The following is a 17,745-nucleotide window of genomic DNA, read 5'->3' on the forward strand; positions in this document are numbered from 1 at the left end:
TACTGCACACTTTACTGCCGTCACACTGTCCTCATACATGTCCTGCACCACCCTCACATACTTCTCTGACACACCTGACTTCCTCATACAATACCACAACTCCTCTCTCGGCACCCTGTCGTACGCTTTCTCTAAATCCACAAATACACAATGCAGCTCCTTCTGTCCTTCTCTATACTTCTCCATCAACATCCTCAAAGCAAATAAGGCATCTGTGGTGCTCTTCCTCGGCATGAAACCATACTGTTGCTCACAGATGGTCACCTCTTCTCTCAGCCTGGCTTCCACTACTCTTTCCCATAACTTCATGGTGTGACTGATCAACTTAATTCCCCTGTAGTTACTGCAGGTCTGCACATCTCCCTTATGCTTAAAGATCGGTACCAGCACACTCCTTCTCCATTCCTCAGGCATCCTCTCCCCTTCCAGAATCCTGTTAAACAATCTGGTTAAAAACTCCACTGCCATCTCTCCTAAACATCTAAACGCTTCTACCGGTATGTCATCTGGTCCAACCGACTTTCCATTCTTCATCCTCTTAATCGCTGCTCTCACTTCCTCCTTACTAATCCTATCTACATCCTGCTTCACCAACTCCACATCCTCCAACCTTCTCTCTCTCTGATTTTCCTCATTCATCAGCTGCTCAAAATACTCCCTCCATCTTCTCAACACACTCTCCTCACTAGTCAACACATTTCCCTCTCCATCCTTTATTGCTCTAACTTGCAGTACATCCTTCCCAGCTCGGTCCCTCTGCCTGGCCAATCGGTATAAATCCTTTTCTCCTTCCTTAGTGTCCAACCTCTTATACAGCTCCTCATATGCCTTTTCCTTGGCTTTCGCCACATCCCTTTTAACCTGCTGCCGCATCTCCTTGTACTCCTGCCTACTCTTCTCATCACTCTGTCGATCCCACTTCTGTTTTGCCAATCTCTTTCCCCTAATGCTCTCCTGCACTTCCTCATTCCACCACCACGTCTCCTTGTCTTGCTTTCTATTTCCAGATGTCACACCAAGTACTTTTCTAGCTGCCTCCCTCATCACTCCTGCAGTAGTTGCCCAATCATCCGGCACCTCTTCACCACCACCAAGCCCCTGTCTGACCTCTTCCCTGAACCTCACACTACACTCTTCCTCCTTCAGTTTCCACCATCTTATTCTTCTTTCAAACCTTACTTTCCTCCTCTTCTTCTTCGCCTCCAAAACCATCCTACAGACCACCATCCGATGCTGTCTAGCTACACTGTCCCCTGCCAACACCTTACAGTCTCCAATCTCCTTCAGGTTGCATCTCCTACACAGAAGATAATCCACCTGTGTGCACCTTACTCCACTCTTATACGTCACCCTATGATCCTCCTTCTTCTTAAAATACGTGTTCACCACTGCCATTTCCATCCTTTTAGCAAAATCTACCACCATCTGCCCTTCCACATTCCTCTCCTTAAAACCATACCTACCCATCACCTCCTCATCACCTCTGTTCCCTTCACCTACATGCCCATTAAAGTCTGCCCCAATCACCAATCGTTCTTTCCTAGGTACACCATCTACCACTTCATCTAATTCACTCCAGAATCTTTCTTTCTCCTCCATCTCACAGCCAACTTGTGGAGCATAGGCACTGATGACATTTATCATCATCCCTTCAACTTCCACCTTCACGATCATCACCCTATCAGAAACTCTCTTCACCTCCACTACACTCTTACTGTATGCTTCTTTCAGAATCACCCCTACACCATTTCTCTTCCCATCCACACCATGATAAAACAGTTTAAACCCACCTCCAATGTTCCTGGCCTTACTCCCTTTCCACTTGGTCTCCTGAACACACAACACATCTACCTTTCTCCTCTCCATCATATCAGCTATCTCTCTCCCTTTACCCGTCATAGTACCAACATTTAAAGTACCAACCCGAACCTCTACTCTCCTACACTGCTCCTTTTCCTGCCGTCTCTGTAGACGCCTTCCTCCTCTCCTTCTCCTCCTTCGGCCAACAGTAGCCCAATTTCCACCGGTACCCTGTCGGCTAACGATACCTGTGGCGGTCGTTGTTAACCCGGGCCTCGACCGATCCGGTATGAAATTCTCATTTGTGATCCGCATATTTGATTTGGCACATGTTTTACGCTGGATGCCCTTCCTAACGCAACCCTCCCCATTTACCCGGGCTTGGGACCGGCACTAAGAGTACACTGGCTTGTGCCCCCCTAATGGCTGGGTTACATTCAAAGCAAAATAATTATGCCAAATTACATTGAACTAGTTAAATGGTGCTAAGAAGAGCTATGCTAAAAAACACTAAGCTCCTAAAATACTGGACATTTGCTGATAATTCAACATGATATATTTTCTGTATTTTAGACTGGATGTTATGTAAAGCACGTTATGTTTTACGTCTAAGATCAAAAATAACCACACGGTTAACAAGGTTAAGAATACCCTATAACTTACTGAAATGTAAAATGCTGGCTTTGCTTATCCAGCTAGACTCCGCTGTTTACACAATGGAAAGATCATTTTGTTTGAGACTGTGGAGGCAGCTGCTAACTTTCTGGACACAGCCGGGTGATCTTTTGCTTTCTGTAGACAATAGGGTTATTCCCGTTTTTTCCCTTTCCTTCAGTCACTTTGAGGGCATTTCATGTTTCTCCTTACTGAACTTGAACACATTTATATGGCTTTTTTAGTTTGTTGCAGGACCACTCGGTGGAATTTTGTTTTTTGGGCAAACTTCGGTTCTATATTTAGGACTGTTATGCTGGTCTGCACTAAAGTTTTTTTACTTTTTTCCTTTTTAGTTTAAAAAAGCCAGTTAATTACATGTCCACAACTATTTTTTTTTTTTTTTATTTATTTTTTTTTTTCTTTATAGGTGGTATTTAATTGATATTTTTTCCTTTTATGGTAATTTAGGGTGGAGTTTTTTTAGGGGGTTCCTTCTGTCTGTCGTGTTTCTGGGTGGTCAATGGAGGTGTTGGTGGATGGTGGGTGTGACGAGTTGATATGTGAGCCCTATCGTTTGGGGATAGGGCAGAGGGGGGAGGGTTGGTGGGTGTTTTTGTTTATGTTTAGGAGAGCCGGTTATATTACGGAGTTATGTTGTCTTAATCTTACTTCTGTCAATCCACAGCATTTAAATACTTTAAACAGCACTGATGTATGTCTGATCTGACTAGGGTGGTCACATGGAACGTGAAGGTCATGGGCAACATAGTCAAAAGAAAGAAAGTTCTGACATTCTTGAAGCGAAAAGGATAACTATTGCACTCCTACAGGAGACGCATTTGTCGAATGCAGAACATTTAAAGCTTAAAAGGGACTGAGTTGGGGAAGTATATTTTAGTTCTTTGTCGTCAAATAAACAGGGCGTGGCCATTTTGATACATAAAAATGTTTCTTTTCAGAACAGGTTGAAAAAGATCCTGAAGGCAGATTTGTTCTGATTACTGGTCACATCTTAGGAAAACCTCTTACTGTTTTAAATGTGTATGCCCCAAATGAGGACAGCCCTGACTTTATATCAAAGATGGTCCTATTGTTTAATCACAAGTGTAATGGCCTGGGGATTATGGCTGGGGACTTTAATTGTGTCATGGACGGTAGGTTGGACAGATCATCCTTCACAAGATCATCTGCCCGTTCTTCAAGAACTCTGCAAAATATGTGTCACGCTTCAGGCTTAGTGGACATATGGAGAGAGCTACACCCAGGGGTCAAGGATTTTACATTTTATTCCTCTCCCCATAATTCTTATTCCAGGTTAGACTATTTATTCTTGCCTTCCAGATTTGTTAATTGTGTGAGATCCTGTGAAATCGGTCCAGTGGTTCTTTCCGACCATAGCCCAGTGTATTTAGATTTAACAGGATTTTCAACCCCAAAATCTTCTTACTGGAAATTTAATAGTTCTCTCCTTAATGACAACGCGTTCTGCCAGTTTCTTGAAGATAAAATATCCCAGTACTGGCAGGATAACGAATTCTGTCCAGTGGACAGCACCACTAAATGGGATGCGGCTAAGGTCACCTTAAGGGGCCACATTATCTCTTTTACCTCGTGGCGTAAGAAACAAAAGGCAGAGAACAGGAAAACATTAGAGGAGGAGGTCAAAAGATTGGAATTGATTCATAAACTTTCACCCACGCAAAACAACTGGAATCTTCTAATCGGTGCCAGGTCTAAACTAAACTTGAACTATTCCGAACATGTGAGGAAGTTAGTGATGTTCAGCAGGCAAAGGTTTTATCAGTTTGGGAATAAACCCAGTCATCTCTTGGCATATCAACTTAAATGTGAACAGGCTGAAAGGTCAAGTAGGGCCATTGAAACCGCTGAGGGAGTAATTTCATTTGATCCTGCTGTAATAAACTCCAGTTTTAAATATTTCTATTTCAGGGACAAACTTACTCATAAAGAACATATTCATTTTTAATCACCGCATTATCTGGGTAAAGCTGCTTTGAGACAATGTTCATTGTTAAAAGTGCTAGACAAATAAAAATGAATTGAATTAAATTGAATATGAGAATCTGTACACCTCCTCTTGCACACCCCAAGACCCTGCCACTTTTTTGGATAGGATACCCCTACCCTTAATCTCAGACGAGGACCGGGCCTTTCTCAATACCCCTCTGACAAAAGGTGAAATCTTTGCCACTATTCAGTCTATGCCTAGTGGGAGGGCGCCAGGGTTGGATGGCTTTCCTCCGGAATTTTACAAAAGATTTTGGCATGTGCTGTCCCCTATTTTTATACCGGTAGTTGATAACCTTTTGGAGGACAGTCTTACTCCAGATTCCTGGAGGACTGCTTCTATTAGCTTGATCCTCAAAAAAGGGAAGGACCCGTTAGACTGTGCCTCGTATCGCCCAATCAGTTTACTTAATGTAGACTTCAAAATTGTGGCAAAAGCTTTAGCTCGTCGCCTGGAGAGGATTCTACCTAAAGTTATTAAACCAGACCAGACTGGTTTCATTAAAGCACGTTAAGGTTCAGACAATGTTCGTTGTCTGTTGAACATAATACAGCATCTGACTGTAGACGGTGACCCGGCTGCTATAATATCTCTGGATGCAGAGAAAGCGTTCGACAGGGTTGAGTGGAGGTTTTTATTTCAGGTGTTGGACAAGTTCAGTTTGGACTTTAACTTTATCAAATTAGTGAGGCTTCTTTACTCTAGCCCGTCAGCCCTGGTTAATACTAACGGTTTACTATCAAGTAAACTTTCGATCCAAAGAGGTTGCCGTCAGGGCTGTTCCCTGTCGCCACTCTTGTTTGCCTTATATATCGAGCCTTTGGCGGAAAGTATTCGCATGCATAGGGGCATCCGGGGGGTGATGGCAGGTGGGATGGAACACCGTCTTTCATTATATGCGGATAATGTTCTTCTTTACTTAAAACAGCCACAGTTATCCATGAATAGATGAGCCCCTTTACCAATTTCTTTCTTTGGAAGAATTAATACGATCAAAATGAATCCCCCGTTTACTCTACTTGTTTCAGTGTTTACCCTGTTATTTGGACCAGAACTTTTTTAAGGATCTGAATGCAGCTATTGGTAGGTTTGTATGGAACAATAAAAAACCTAGGATTAAACTTGCTTCTCTTTTGAAGCCGAGGGAGTGTGGGGGTGGCTCTTTGCCCAATGTGCGGCTATTTTATTGGGCTGCTCAGATTAAACAAATGCTTAGGTGGTTTTTGAATAATACAGACTCCTTGTGGGTCAGTATGGAATCTTTTGCATGTGCGCCAAGACTGCTAACGTCCCTTCCGTTTATTAATAACTTAAAGGAGGTCTGCCCAGTAGCTGGGAATTTTTTTCTTTTGAACACACTTTTGGCTTGGGATGATGTCAGGAGATATCTCAATGTCCCCAAGAATTTGTCCATGCAATCCCCGATTGCTTTAAACCCTGACTTCCCTGACTCATTAGCCGGTATTAGCCTTCTGGCCTGGGCAAGGGTATAGCTACTTTGGCTGATTTATTTACAGGAAAGGTGTTTAAATCTTTTGAGACGCTTAGGATAGATTACCAAATTCCCAAAACAGATTTTTTCAAATTTCTCCAATTGCGGCATTTTATTCAGTCTGGAGTGATACAGGGGAAAATTCGCTGGGAACCTTCTGATGTTGAAGATAACCTTCTTCTTCCGGGGGCGCTAAAGGGACAGATTTTTTATCTGTATTCTCTGTTATCGGAAACCTCTTCTCCTTTGGACCCTTTGAGGAAGGTTTGGGAAAGGGATATGGGCCAGTCATTTACTGTTGACGAATGGCTGTCTATACGAGAGGAGGTTTTTCATAAATCAATCTCAAGCTCTGTGCATGAACAAAACTTCAAATTTATATACAGGATATATCTTACCCCAGTACGCCTCCACAAAATGTACCCAAACGTGTCTCGGATGTGTTTTAAATGCAAATCTGAAATAGGAACGTTGATGCATTTATTTTGGGACTTTAAGAACATCAAACCTTTTTGGCAGGAGGTACATGATTTGGTTCAGAAGACGCTGGGTAGACAATTCATTTTGTCTCCAACTATTTATTTACTGAACTGCAAAACTTTTGTCTTTGTTAAATATAATTACTTATCTGGTGAAGAAATGCATACTTATTTTATGGTCATCACCAAAGGTACCGACTTTAAAGATGTGTTTAGCACAAATGGCTAATCTTCTCCCATTGGAAAAAATTACGTACGACTTACAGAATAAGTCAGATGTATTCTGGCGGATATGGGCCCCTTTGTGGGATTTACTTACTCTGCAGGCGAGACCCTAGCCCTGATTTATGTTTTTCTTTTTTGTGTTTTATGTTTTGTTTACCCATCTGTAGTTGTTTCCATCCTGTTTTGATTTGCCCTTTGCCTTTCCATGGTCACTTTCCCATATTAGCGTTATGTTGTTGTTATTAATATGCTTGAGTGTATGCTGTGTGTGTTGACTGATCGGCTCTGTTGTTGTTTTGTTTTAATGAAAAATAAATAAAAATATAATAAAAAAATAAAATAAAATAGTCTTTCCAAAAACAACGTTACATTTTACGTTAAGCATTTGTGTAATTTATTTAGGTCATTTTCTATAAAATAAAACTTAAAGAAAGCTTACCTGAATCAGAGAACATGCAGCCCCTTCCAAAATGCAGTTGACGAGAGGAAACCCTGTGCACAATGCTAGGGAAACAGACTGCGCATGCGCAATGACAGGAAGTGAAACGCGTGGCATTTGTCCCTCATAACTCCAAAACGAACTTAAATTACTATTTTCTTGTTTGTTTTTTTTTGTTGTTGTTTCTTAAATACAGAGCAGAGCAGAACAACATTCGAATCTGTAAAGGGTCTACTTTTATTTGTACACACATTAACAACAAAACGCTGTGCTTTTGTAAAATAAAGAAAACAGACAGGGGGCGCTCTCTGCCGTCTGTGTCATCTCCCTTCACTGATACACAAATAAAACAACCTGGATCTCAGTGAATATTCTCTGATTATGTATTCAGTATGAAAGTTAACATAGCAAAAGTTCTGTTTGGCTCCTGATGATTTACGTCATTTAAAACACCATAATCGCTTTAAAACATTTACAAGAATATTTTGTCTTCATGCTCTATGTTAAGTGTCAGAGCCCAAATCTTTTTACTTTAACTGGAGTAAAAAAGTCTAATCAGTCCTTCAACTTTCACTAAACTCTTTTCAAACATAAGTATCTGTACTTCTACTTAAGTGAAGGATGTGTGTACCTTTGCCACCTCTGGCTCAGACTAAAAATTTATTCTTTATGGTGTTCCTGTGCATACATTTGATATTGTGTAAGTTTGATTTTATAATGTGTTTATTGACCTCTGGACAAATTGAACAAGCTGATGATGATGATTGAATTGTTTTTGCAAGATTTGCCTCTTGGAGTGCAGAACATATGCAATCCTACACAGTCATTCCAGCCTGGTGTTTATATTATAGAGAGTTCAGTCAGTGTCAGGTCTTTCCCATACTTTGCCAACTTTCCATTGCTGGCTTCAAAAAGAAGCCAAAGGTGGTTGTCAAAAAATATTGCTTGAAAAAAAATTTCCATTGAGAATTTGCTTTCTGCTTGTACTATGAGACCTGGCCGTCACTAAAAATGCTCAGTGGTCACATTTAGTTCCTTTTGGATTAGTTTAATATCAGGATTCAAATTCCAAGGGCCCACATACATTATAATTAAACTCTTGCTGTCTCCCAAATGAGGATGGTTCCCCTTTTGAGTCTGGTTCCGCTCAAGGCTTCTTCCTCATTACGTCTAAGGGAGTTTTTCCTTGGCACAGTCGCCACGGCTGCTCATCAGGGATGAATACACATCGTTCACCTTAACTGTTGATTTCTGTAAAGCTGCTTTGAGACAATGTCTGTTGTGAAAAGCGCTATAGAAATAAACTTGACTTGACTTGACTTGACATACCAGATTTCATGTCACCTGCATGTTGTTAGGACTTATGCTGGATAAACATAGCACATACTCCTATGAAACGTTGGACCAAAAAGATCCTTCAATTCAATTTAATAAAATTTTATTTGTATAGCGCTTTTGTCAATGGAGATTGTCTCAAAGCAGCAGTTCAGCTTGACCAGATTCTGGACGTAAACTGAGGCCCCCAAATCACTCACTTACTAATTCAACGTATCTAAACACACACAATAGTTGTTAGTAGTTGATAGTATGTGCAGATGTTTATATATAATCAAGTATCACGGCTGCTAGTAAATGTTAGGGTGAGTTTAACTAAAGCTTTTATTCTTTTATATTTTTTTTTATATTCTTAAAGTAAGAGATTTTTTCTGTAAATATGTTTTTCTTTTAAATCATGCATTACGTGTAAAGGGTCCTGCTTGAAGATTAAAGTCTTCTACATTATTTCTTTAAAATTTGGCATTTGCCTATTAGTATACTTTTAATGAATGATCAATAGTAGCCTTCTAATATTAAAATTGTATTCTTGTCTGTGGATTTACAGTAAACTGTGTTGGATATGAACATGTTGGAGCAGTTTCCTAGACAGGATATAAATTAATTCATGAGTAGGCTTTAATCTACAATAGTTAATCATGTCTTAATAAAATGCCTTTCTAAACATATATTCAATACAGATTACTAACACCTGGAGTATGGAGTCCTGAACTGAAATAAACTAGATTCAATTAAAACCACCTGTGTAAATCTGAAGTAGCTGAATGGAGGTTGCCTATTAAACATGGACTGAATCAAGAAAAGTTTACAAATGTATGCAACTGAGAAGCAAATGGCAATGGAAGCTTTACATAAATGGTGGAACATCTGGATTGTCATCTTATTCTATTGGGGCATCTGGGCCTCCAAGCTGTTTTAGGTAGTTGTGGAGAAAGACAGTTGCAATGGTGCAGCATCTTCTTGGTTTGAATCAAAGTGTTTTCCGAAGTCACTGAAAGCGATTTTTTAAAACACCAAACATGCGCTTTAATAGACCCCCAATGCAAATCCTGCTGGAAAATTAAATCAGCATCTCCATAAAGCTGGCACAAGGAATGCGTAAGTTGTATCCCATGTACAGTGAGGAAAATAAGTATTTGAACACCCTGCTATTTTGCAAGTTCTCCCACTTAGAAATCATGGAGGGGTCTGAAATTGTCATCGTAGGTGCATGTCCACTGTGAGAGACATAATCTAAAAATAAAAATCCAGAAATCACAATGTATGATTTATTAACTATTTATTTGTATGATACAACTGCAAATAAGTATTTGAACACCTGTTTATCAGCTAGAATTCTTACCCTCAAAGACCTGTTAGTCTGCCTTTAAAATGTCCACCTCCACTACATTTATTATCCAAAATTAGATGCACCTGTTTGAGGTCGTTCGCTGCATAAAGACACCTGTCCACCCCATACAATCAGTAAGAATCCAACTACTAACATGGCCAAGACCAAAGAGCTGTCCAAAAACACTAGAGACAAAATTGTACACTTCCACAAGGCTGGAAAGGGCTACGGGGAAATTGCCAAGCAGCTTGGTGAAAAAAGGTCCACTGTTGGAGCAATCATGGAAAATGGAAGAAGCTAAACATGACTGTCAATCTCTCTCGGACTGGGGCTCCATGCAAGATCTCACCTCGTGGGGTCTCAATGATCCTAAGGAAGGTGAGAAATCAGCCCAGAACTACACGGGAGGAGCTGGTCAATGACCTGAAAAGAGCTGGGACCACCGTTTCCAAGGTTACTGTTGGTAATACACTAAGACGTCATGGTTTGAAATCATGCATGGCACGGAAGGTTCCCCTGCTTAAACCAGCACATGTCCAGGCACATCTTAAGTTTGCCAATGACCATTTGGATGATCCAGAGAAGTCATGGGAGAAAGTCATGTGGTCAGATGAGACCAAAATAGAACTTTTGGGTCATAATTCCACTAAACGTGTTTGGAGGAAGAAGAATGATGAGTACCATCCCAAGAACACCATCCCTACTGTGAAGCATGGGGGTGGTAGCATCATGCTTTGGGGGTGTTTTTCTGCACATGGGACAGGGCGACTGCACTGTATTAAGGAGAGGATGACCGGGGCCATGTATTGCGAGATTTTGGGGAACAACCTCCTTCCCTTAGTTAGAGCATTGAAGATGGGTTGAGGCTGTGTCTTCCAACATGACAATGACCCGAAGCACACAGCCAGGATAACCAAGGAGTGGCTCTGTAAGAAGCATATCAAGGTTCTGGCATGGCCTAGCCAGTCTCCAGACCTAAACCCAATAGAGAATCTTTGGAGGGAGCTCAAACTCCGTGTTTCTCAGCGACAGGTCAGAAACCTGACTGATCTAGAGAAGATCTGTGTGGAGGAGTGGGCCAAAATCCCTCCTGCAGTGTGTGCAAACCTGCTGAAAAACTACAGGAAACGTTTGACCTCTGTAATTGCAAACAAAGGCTACTGTACCAAATATTAACATTGACTTTCTCAGGTGTTCAAATACTTTTTTTGCAGCTGTATCATACAAATAAATAGCTAAAAAATCATACATTGTGATTTCTGGATTTTTTTTTTTAGATTATGTCTCTCACAGTGGACATGCACCTACGATGACAATTTCAGACCCCTCCATGATTTCTAAGTGGGAGAACTTGCAAAATAGCAGGGTGTTCAAATACTTATTTTCCTCACTGTATATGTCACAGGCCGGGGTGGCCTTCCCTCCCCTTCACAACGTACCACCTCGAAGAGAGTTACCCAGAGACACCAACAGACCAGACAAGGTAATTAACATCAAAAACTTGTATTTTATTTAGTTAAAATAAGTCTACTCTCAAACTAAAATCCACGTACTGATCCTCCTCTCTCTTCTACCGGGTTGCGTGGGAAGTTCGCACAACGATCCCTCTTCAAACGGACAGAAGCAAACGATGGAGCAGACACTGGTAAGGGTTCAGACAACAGTTCCTCTTCGGCCGGAAGTAAGTAATGGAACAAGCACTGATAAGGATTCGCACAGCAACTCCTCTTCGGCCAAAGATGAGTGATGAAGCAGACACAGGTAAGGATCCGCACAGCGGCTCCTCTTCAACCGGAGATAGAAGTTGCGGCAGGCACTGGTAGGAAATTGACAACAAGGGAAAGGGTTACTCTTCTCACAGGACAGCATCAATCATTTAAGTGTTACCTCTTTTTGGGATAGGGGGGAAGGATCGGGCAGGGGGTCATCTGACGCAATACAATAGTCTGTCGTAGATGGCAACCAGGGAGCTCTCTCGTTCCCTCCACGGGACGCACCCGCTAGCTGGGGGCCACTCCCCTTCCACAAGCCGACGGCTGTTGAAATACAGCGACGGACAGTAACTTCCTCACAGAACAGTGATGGCCGCCTCCACTGGCAGAGGACAATTTCTCTACGTTCACAGGACAACAGTGGTGAGTACAGGTTTCAACAGTCCACAGCTGGGTCTTCTTTCCACAAGGCAGTAGTAGCAACATTCAATGGCAAAGGACAGTTTCCCTAGGTTCACAGAACAACAGTGGTGAGTACAGGATTTGACAATCAATAACTAGATCTTCTTACCACAGAGCAGTGATGGCAGCATTCAATGGCGAAGGACAGTTTCTCTAGGTTCACAGAACAACAGTGGTGAGTACAGGATTCGACAGTCAACAACTGGGTCTTCTTACCACAGAACAGCAATCTCTCATAAATCCTCTTCAACTCAGACAGAATAGAGCTGCATTCCTGTACAGCATATGCTCAACACACAGCAGTTAATTAATTTCAGTTTGACCTTCAGAGCCCACAAGTAGCCAACTGGAGAACGGGCAGACACAAAATTACAGTTTCCACATCAGTGCACAATTCAGTCACTTCAAATGATCACACGTGTTCACTTCACATTAGGCACTGCAACTCACATCAACTCACAGTGAATAGGGTCTCTTCTCGTGGTCCCGGCCGACTCTCTCCGCTCAACTGACAAACTGTACATCCAAGCTGTGTAGGTGGTCGACACTGCTCTCCAGCTCTTCCTTCTCTGCATACAGTCTTTCCCGTCCTTTAATGATCTGCCCTCTCGTGTACTGCTCGACGGGATCAACAGATCAACAACCAAAGATTTCCTCCAGTCTGCATCAACCCCAAAGATTTCGCTCCAAAGTTTTTCTTCCCCTGCTGCACATCAACCGGATCCTTTTATAATCCCCCTCACAAATCCATACCCCTCGTGGCCCAATCTCTGCTCATTGCCCAGCTGCCACTCATTCCCTCATTAGCAAGCTCCGTCAGCCTGTTTACACGGAAAAACCCGGAACTGTTCTGGTGTTACATTAAACTCGCTCCCACCGGAAACAAGAATGGGGAGGAACAGTTCCGCTTATTTGTCACCCCGTGACATCCTCCCCCACCAATCCGTTCTAGTCCCTAGAACGAGGCCCAGGGACCCAGTCTCCATATCTCATAGGGGGCTGCCCTCTGTTGTCCCGTTGGGAACGTCTTGCTGGCGAGGCGGGGTCTTCCCCTCTTGGTTCGACGTTCAGGCCCCTTGGAACCACTGCCCAACCTACTAAGGGTGGCCTAGGTGCCACCGGGACAGTCGGAGCTTCTACCATAGGCTTTGGATAGTTCGGACAGGGGCGGATTAAATTCCGATGTATCACCCGCTCCGGGCCTGACTTTCCCTCAGGGCGGATGGTATAAACCGGCTGGTCGGGACGTTGTTGACTTTGTACCACATAAGGCAGAGCCTCCCACCGATCACTCAGTTTGCCCTTTCCTTGGCGTCGATTGTCCCGTCTCAAAACTCTCTCCCCGGGCAATAACGGAGCCTCTCGGGCCGTCCGGTCATACAGCCGCTTGTTCTTAGCAGAGGCTATGTTGATTCGACGATTGATATTCAGTGACCTGTTCGTACGCCGAGTGGAGTCGCTGATGATGTCTGCCTACCCAATCCGTCAGACTCAGATCTTCTCCAACCCCACCCGTTCCAAGTAGTAGATCTGTGGGGAGACGCACATGTCTCCCAAACATCAGGTAAGTTGGAGCATAACCAGTGGTGCTATGCACACTATTGTTATAGGCCTGTACCAGCGCGGGAAGACTATCGACCCAATTACTCTGACGATCCGTATCCAATGTCCCCAATAGAACCGCTCACACCCTCCGTTTCCCTGGGGGTGATATGGCGTGGTATGCGTCTTTTTACACCCATAGAGCTGGCACAACTCCCGTACAACCTTAGATTTGAAGTTTGGCCCTTGATCCGAGTGAAGAGTCTCTGGACACCCAAACGGCTGGAATACGATCTTCCACAGGGCATTTGCAGTAGTGGTGGCAGTCTGGTCTAAGGTAGGAATGGCCCAAGCATATTTTGTGAACAGGTCAAATACCACTAGAATGTTCTGGAAGCGATCCATCGGTCGACCCAACGTCAAGTAATCCATGGCCACAATGTGCAAAGGGGCCCTGGCTCGTATGGGGACCAATGGGGCTCGCACCCCTTTCCTCGTCTTGAAGAGCGTGCAGCGTGGGCATTTCTGGATGAACAAGTTCACAGACGCCTCCATCCCTGGCCAATAGAAATTTCTCCGCAACAAAGACACCGTCCTCTCTTTCCCTTGATGTCCTAACTGGGTATGGTAAGCCCATAAAAGGGCTTGAACCTGCCCTTCAGGTACCACCACCTGGCCTACAGTTTCACCCAGCACGGGGTCTTGGATGGATCGGCAAACCACCCCCTCTCTCAGATAGAGCCTCTCCCACTGCCCAAGGAGTTTCTTCACTACCCATGTCTGGGCTCGACGCTCCACCACCTCCGGCCATAACCCCTGCGTCAGCCAGGACCGTATCTTCATCAACTCAGCATCTCCCTCCTGCCTTTCCTTCCACCGCTGCGGATCCCAGCCCCAACTAACGGGGACTGTCTCTTGCTGGAGCCCAGGTGCTTCCACACATCCCACCATAAGCCCCTCTTCACATGCCTCCAGCGGCTCGAACGGACAACTTTCGGCCTCAGGGAGTCTAGACAACACATCAGCATTAATGTGCTCCCGGCCCGGTCGATACTGGAGTTGGTAGTCATAATTAGCCAGTTGCGCTACCCACCGTTGTTCAACTGCCCCCAACTTAGCTGTTCGTAAGTGGACCAAAGGGTTGTTATCAGTTATTACGAGTACCTTGGCTCCCCACAGGTAATCCTTAAATTTCTCGCTCATGGCCCACTTCATAGCCAACAAGTCAAGTTTAAATGAACTGTAATTGGAATCATTTCGTTCGGCGGGGTGAAGACTTCGGCTTGCGTAGGCGATGACCCGCTCCACTCCCTGTTGCCGCTGGGCCAATACTGCTCCCAGGCCAAGGTTACTAGCATCGGTGTACACAACAAAAGGCTGGGTAAAGTCTGCATATGCCAAGATCGGAGCCTGTAATAGCTCCTGCTTGAGCCTCTGAAAGGCCACGTCACAGGTGGAATCCCAAGCAACAGGAGGGGTCCCACGACCGCGGGGACGGCCTGAACCCGCCAGAAGCTGATTTAACGGTTTGGCGATCTTGGAGAAGTTTTTAATAAATCGCCGATAATATCCTACAAAGCCCAGGAAGGATCTCACTTGCCGCACTGTCTTAGGCGCACTCCATCCTTGGACAGCTGATACTTTTTCGGGGTCCAGAGACTCCAGAGGCACCCACGCAGTGGCCCAGAAATTTCACTTCCTTGCGAAACAGTTGGCATTTGTCCGGCTGTAGCTTCAGTCCGTACTTCTCCATCGCCTGGAACATCTGTTCTAAATGTTGGAGATGGGATTCAAAGTCCGGGGAGTACACAATGACATCGTCTAGGTATACTAATGTAGTGTCCACCAGCTGGCCGTCCAGACACCGCTGCATCAGTCATTGGAAAGTGGCTGGGGCGTTGCAAAGGCCAAAGGGCATCCGGTCCCACTCAAAGAGCCCAAAGGGAGTAGTAAACGGTCTTTTCTCTATCTCCCTCCTCCACCTGCACCTGCCAATACCCGCTGGCCAGATCTAAGGTGGAATACCAGGCGGCTTGAGTCAGGCTGGTGAGAGAATCCTCGATCCGCGGCAGCGGAAAGGCATCCTTCTTGGTCACTTGGTTCAGTCTACGGTAATCTACACAGAACCTCCAAGCTCCGGTCTTCTTTCGTACCAAGACGATAGGGGCCGCCCAAGGGCTGCTGCTCTCACGAATGATCCCCTTCTCCAGCATCCCCCGCAACAGGGTACGAACCTCGGAGTAAAGAGTGGGTGGCACCGGACGATATCTTTCTCTGCTTGGTGTAGCAGCACCAGTAGGAATCTGATGTTTCACAGCGTCAGTACGGCCATAGTCTTCATCGTGTGTAGAGAATAGGTACTGCCACTTCGCCAAGAATGCCTGAAGCTGTTGCGTCTGCCTCTCTTCCAGCCCCTCTCCCTGCAGGGATTCCCCTAAAAGATGGGCCGGCATACCCTCCCTCAAGGAGTCCATGGGCTGATCCACTCGCGTCAGGGCCACCTCGACCACTGTAGAGCTCACTTGACAGAAGTTAACTCCTCCACCATCCCTCACTTGCTGGGGGCCCACCGAGGTCACTCGGGCCAATCGTTGATGGCGATACAAGTTAACCGGATAAGGATGTACATTCCGTATCCTCACGACGACTTGGCCCCGCCGAACAGCGGCCAAACCTCGAGCCACCTCCACCACTTGACAATCCAAATGGGGCTCCACGAGCACCCAATCTTCTGGTCCAAACGTCCGAGCGGGCAACCGAGCCCAAATCACAGCCTCACTCCGGGCCGGGACAGAAAGAGCATATCGACAAGTAACCCGGCCTGTGCCTTCACGATCTTCTTGGGAACTGGCCGTATGAACCCGGCGACAATCTGCAACAATACGTTCCCACTCACGTTTCTCGGCTGGCGGGGCAGTTCGAATAGGCCTGGTTTGGAACAGTTCCTCCCAACACTCTGAAATGACATTCATGCCCAAAAGGGCTCGATGCGTCCCCAAACAAGGGTCCCGGACGACCACAACTCCTTTCTGTGGTACCGTAATCCCATGAATCTCCAAGTCCGTGACCAGGTATCCAACATAAGGAATGTCTAGACCGTTTGCTCCTCGCAAGGTGAGCCAAGGGGCCTCCGCCTCCTGTAAACATCGAGCATTGAACAGTTCTTTAGACAAACTCTCGGAGAATAGAGTAACTTGGGACCCGGTATCCACTAGACATCGGACCTTGACACCGTTCACCTGAATCTCCACAGTGGGGCAGCGTCCAACTAGGTGGTCTCTAGGGACAGCGGACAAAGAAGGGTCAATCAAAGGGGTCCCGACCACTTGACCCACAGTGGCCGGTAACTCTAAAAATCCCCCTGCGAACCCCGGCGAGAACCGCACTGGTGACTATAGTGTCCCGGCTCTCCACAGCCATTACAAATCGGGCCAGCAGACCGAATTGGACGCCTTCCTGGGTCTCGACTCCCGTCCGAGTAAGAACGCTCTCGAAGCAAGGGCAGCGGATTTGGCCGCTCCCGGCGAAACTCCTCCAGAAAGGTCTTGGACAACTTGGTCATTTGTTCCCGCACCTCCTTCATGAGTTCTGCACGTAGGGCCTGCTTCCAATCGGACGGCCCAGGAAGAGTGGAATCGATCGTTCGACTGGCGGCCATACGAACGGAGGGGTCCGCCGTCTCCGCATGATCCGTCTCCAAAGCCAGGGCCTCCCTTCGCAAATCCTCGAATGTCAGCTCAGGATCTCGGCGGAGCTGTACACGCAAGCTCTGACGGACGGGGCCCTCCCGGAGACCCAGGAGAAATTGGTCTCGCAACAAGGTCTCTTCACCACCCAGGCCATGGTCATGCCTCTCTTTCAGCCTAGTAAACTGCTCCCGCAATCGTAGAGCAAAGGCCCGTAAGGTTTGCTTGGGTCCTTGTTTGCAGTTAAAGAACTGAGTCCGGAGGACCGCCACTGGAGTGGCATCACCATACCGCCCGGTCAAGAAGTTATACACAGCTTGGGCCGTCGCTCGAGTCGCTTCTGGTGCGGCCCGCACTTCTCTCCTGGCTTCCAGGCAATTCTTCGTCTGCCATAAGGGATCTCTGGTCGCTCAACTCGAGGTGGAATCCTGCCGACTACGCCAAATCTGTCACAGGCCGGGGTGGCCTTCCCCTTCCCTTCACAACGTACCACCTCGAGGAGTTACCCAGAGACACCAACAGACCAGACAAGGTAATTAATATCAAAAACTTGTATT

Source organism: Silurus aristotelis, assembly GCF_946808225.1.
Source record: "Silurus aristotelis genome assembly, chromosome: 8".
In the NCBI taxonomy this organism is placed as follows: Eukaryota; Metazoa; Chordata; class Actinopteri; order Siluriformes; family Siluridae; genus Silurus; species Silurus aristotelis.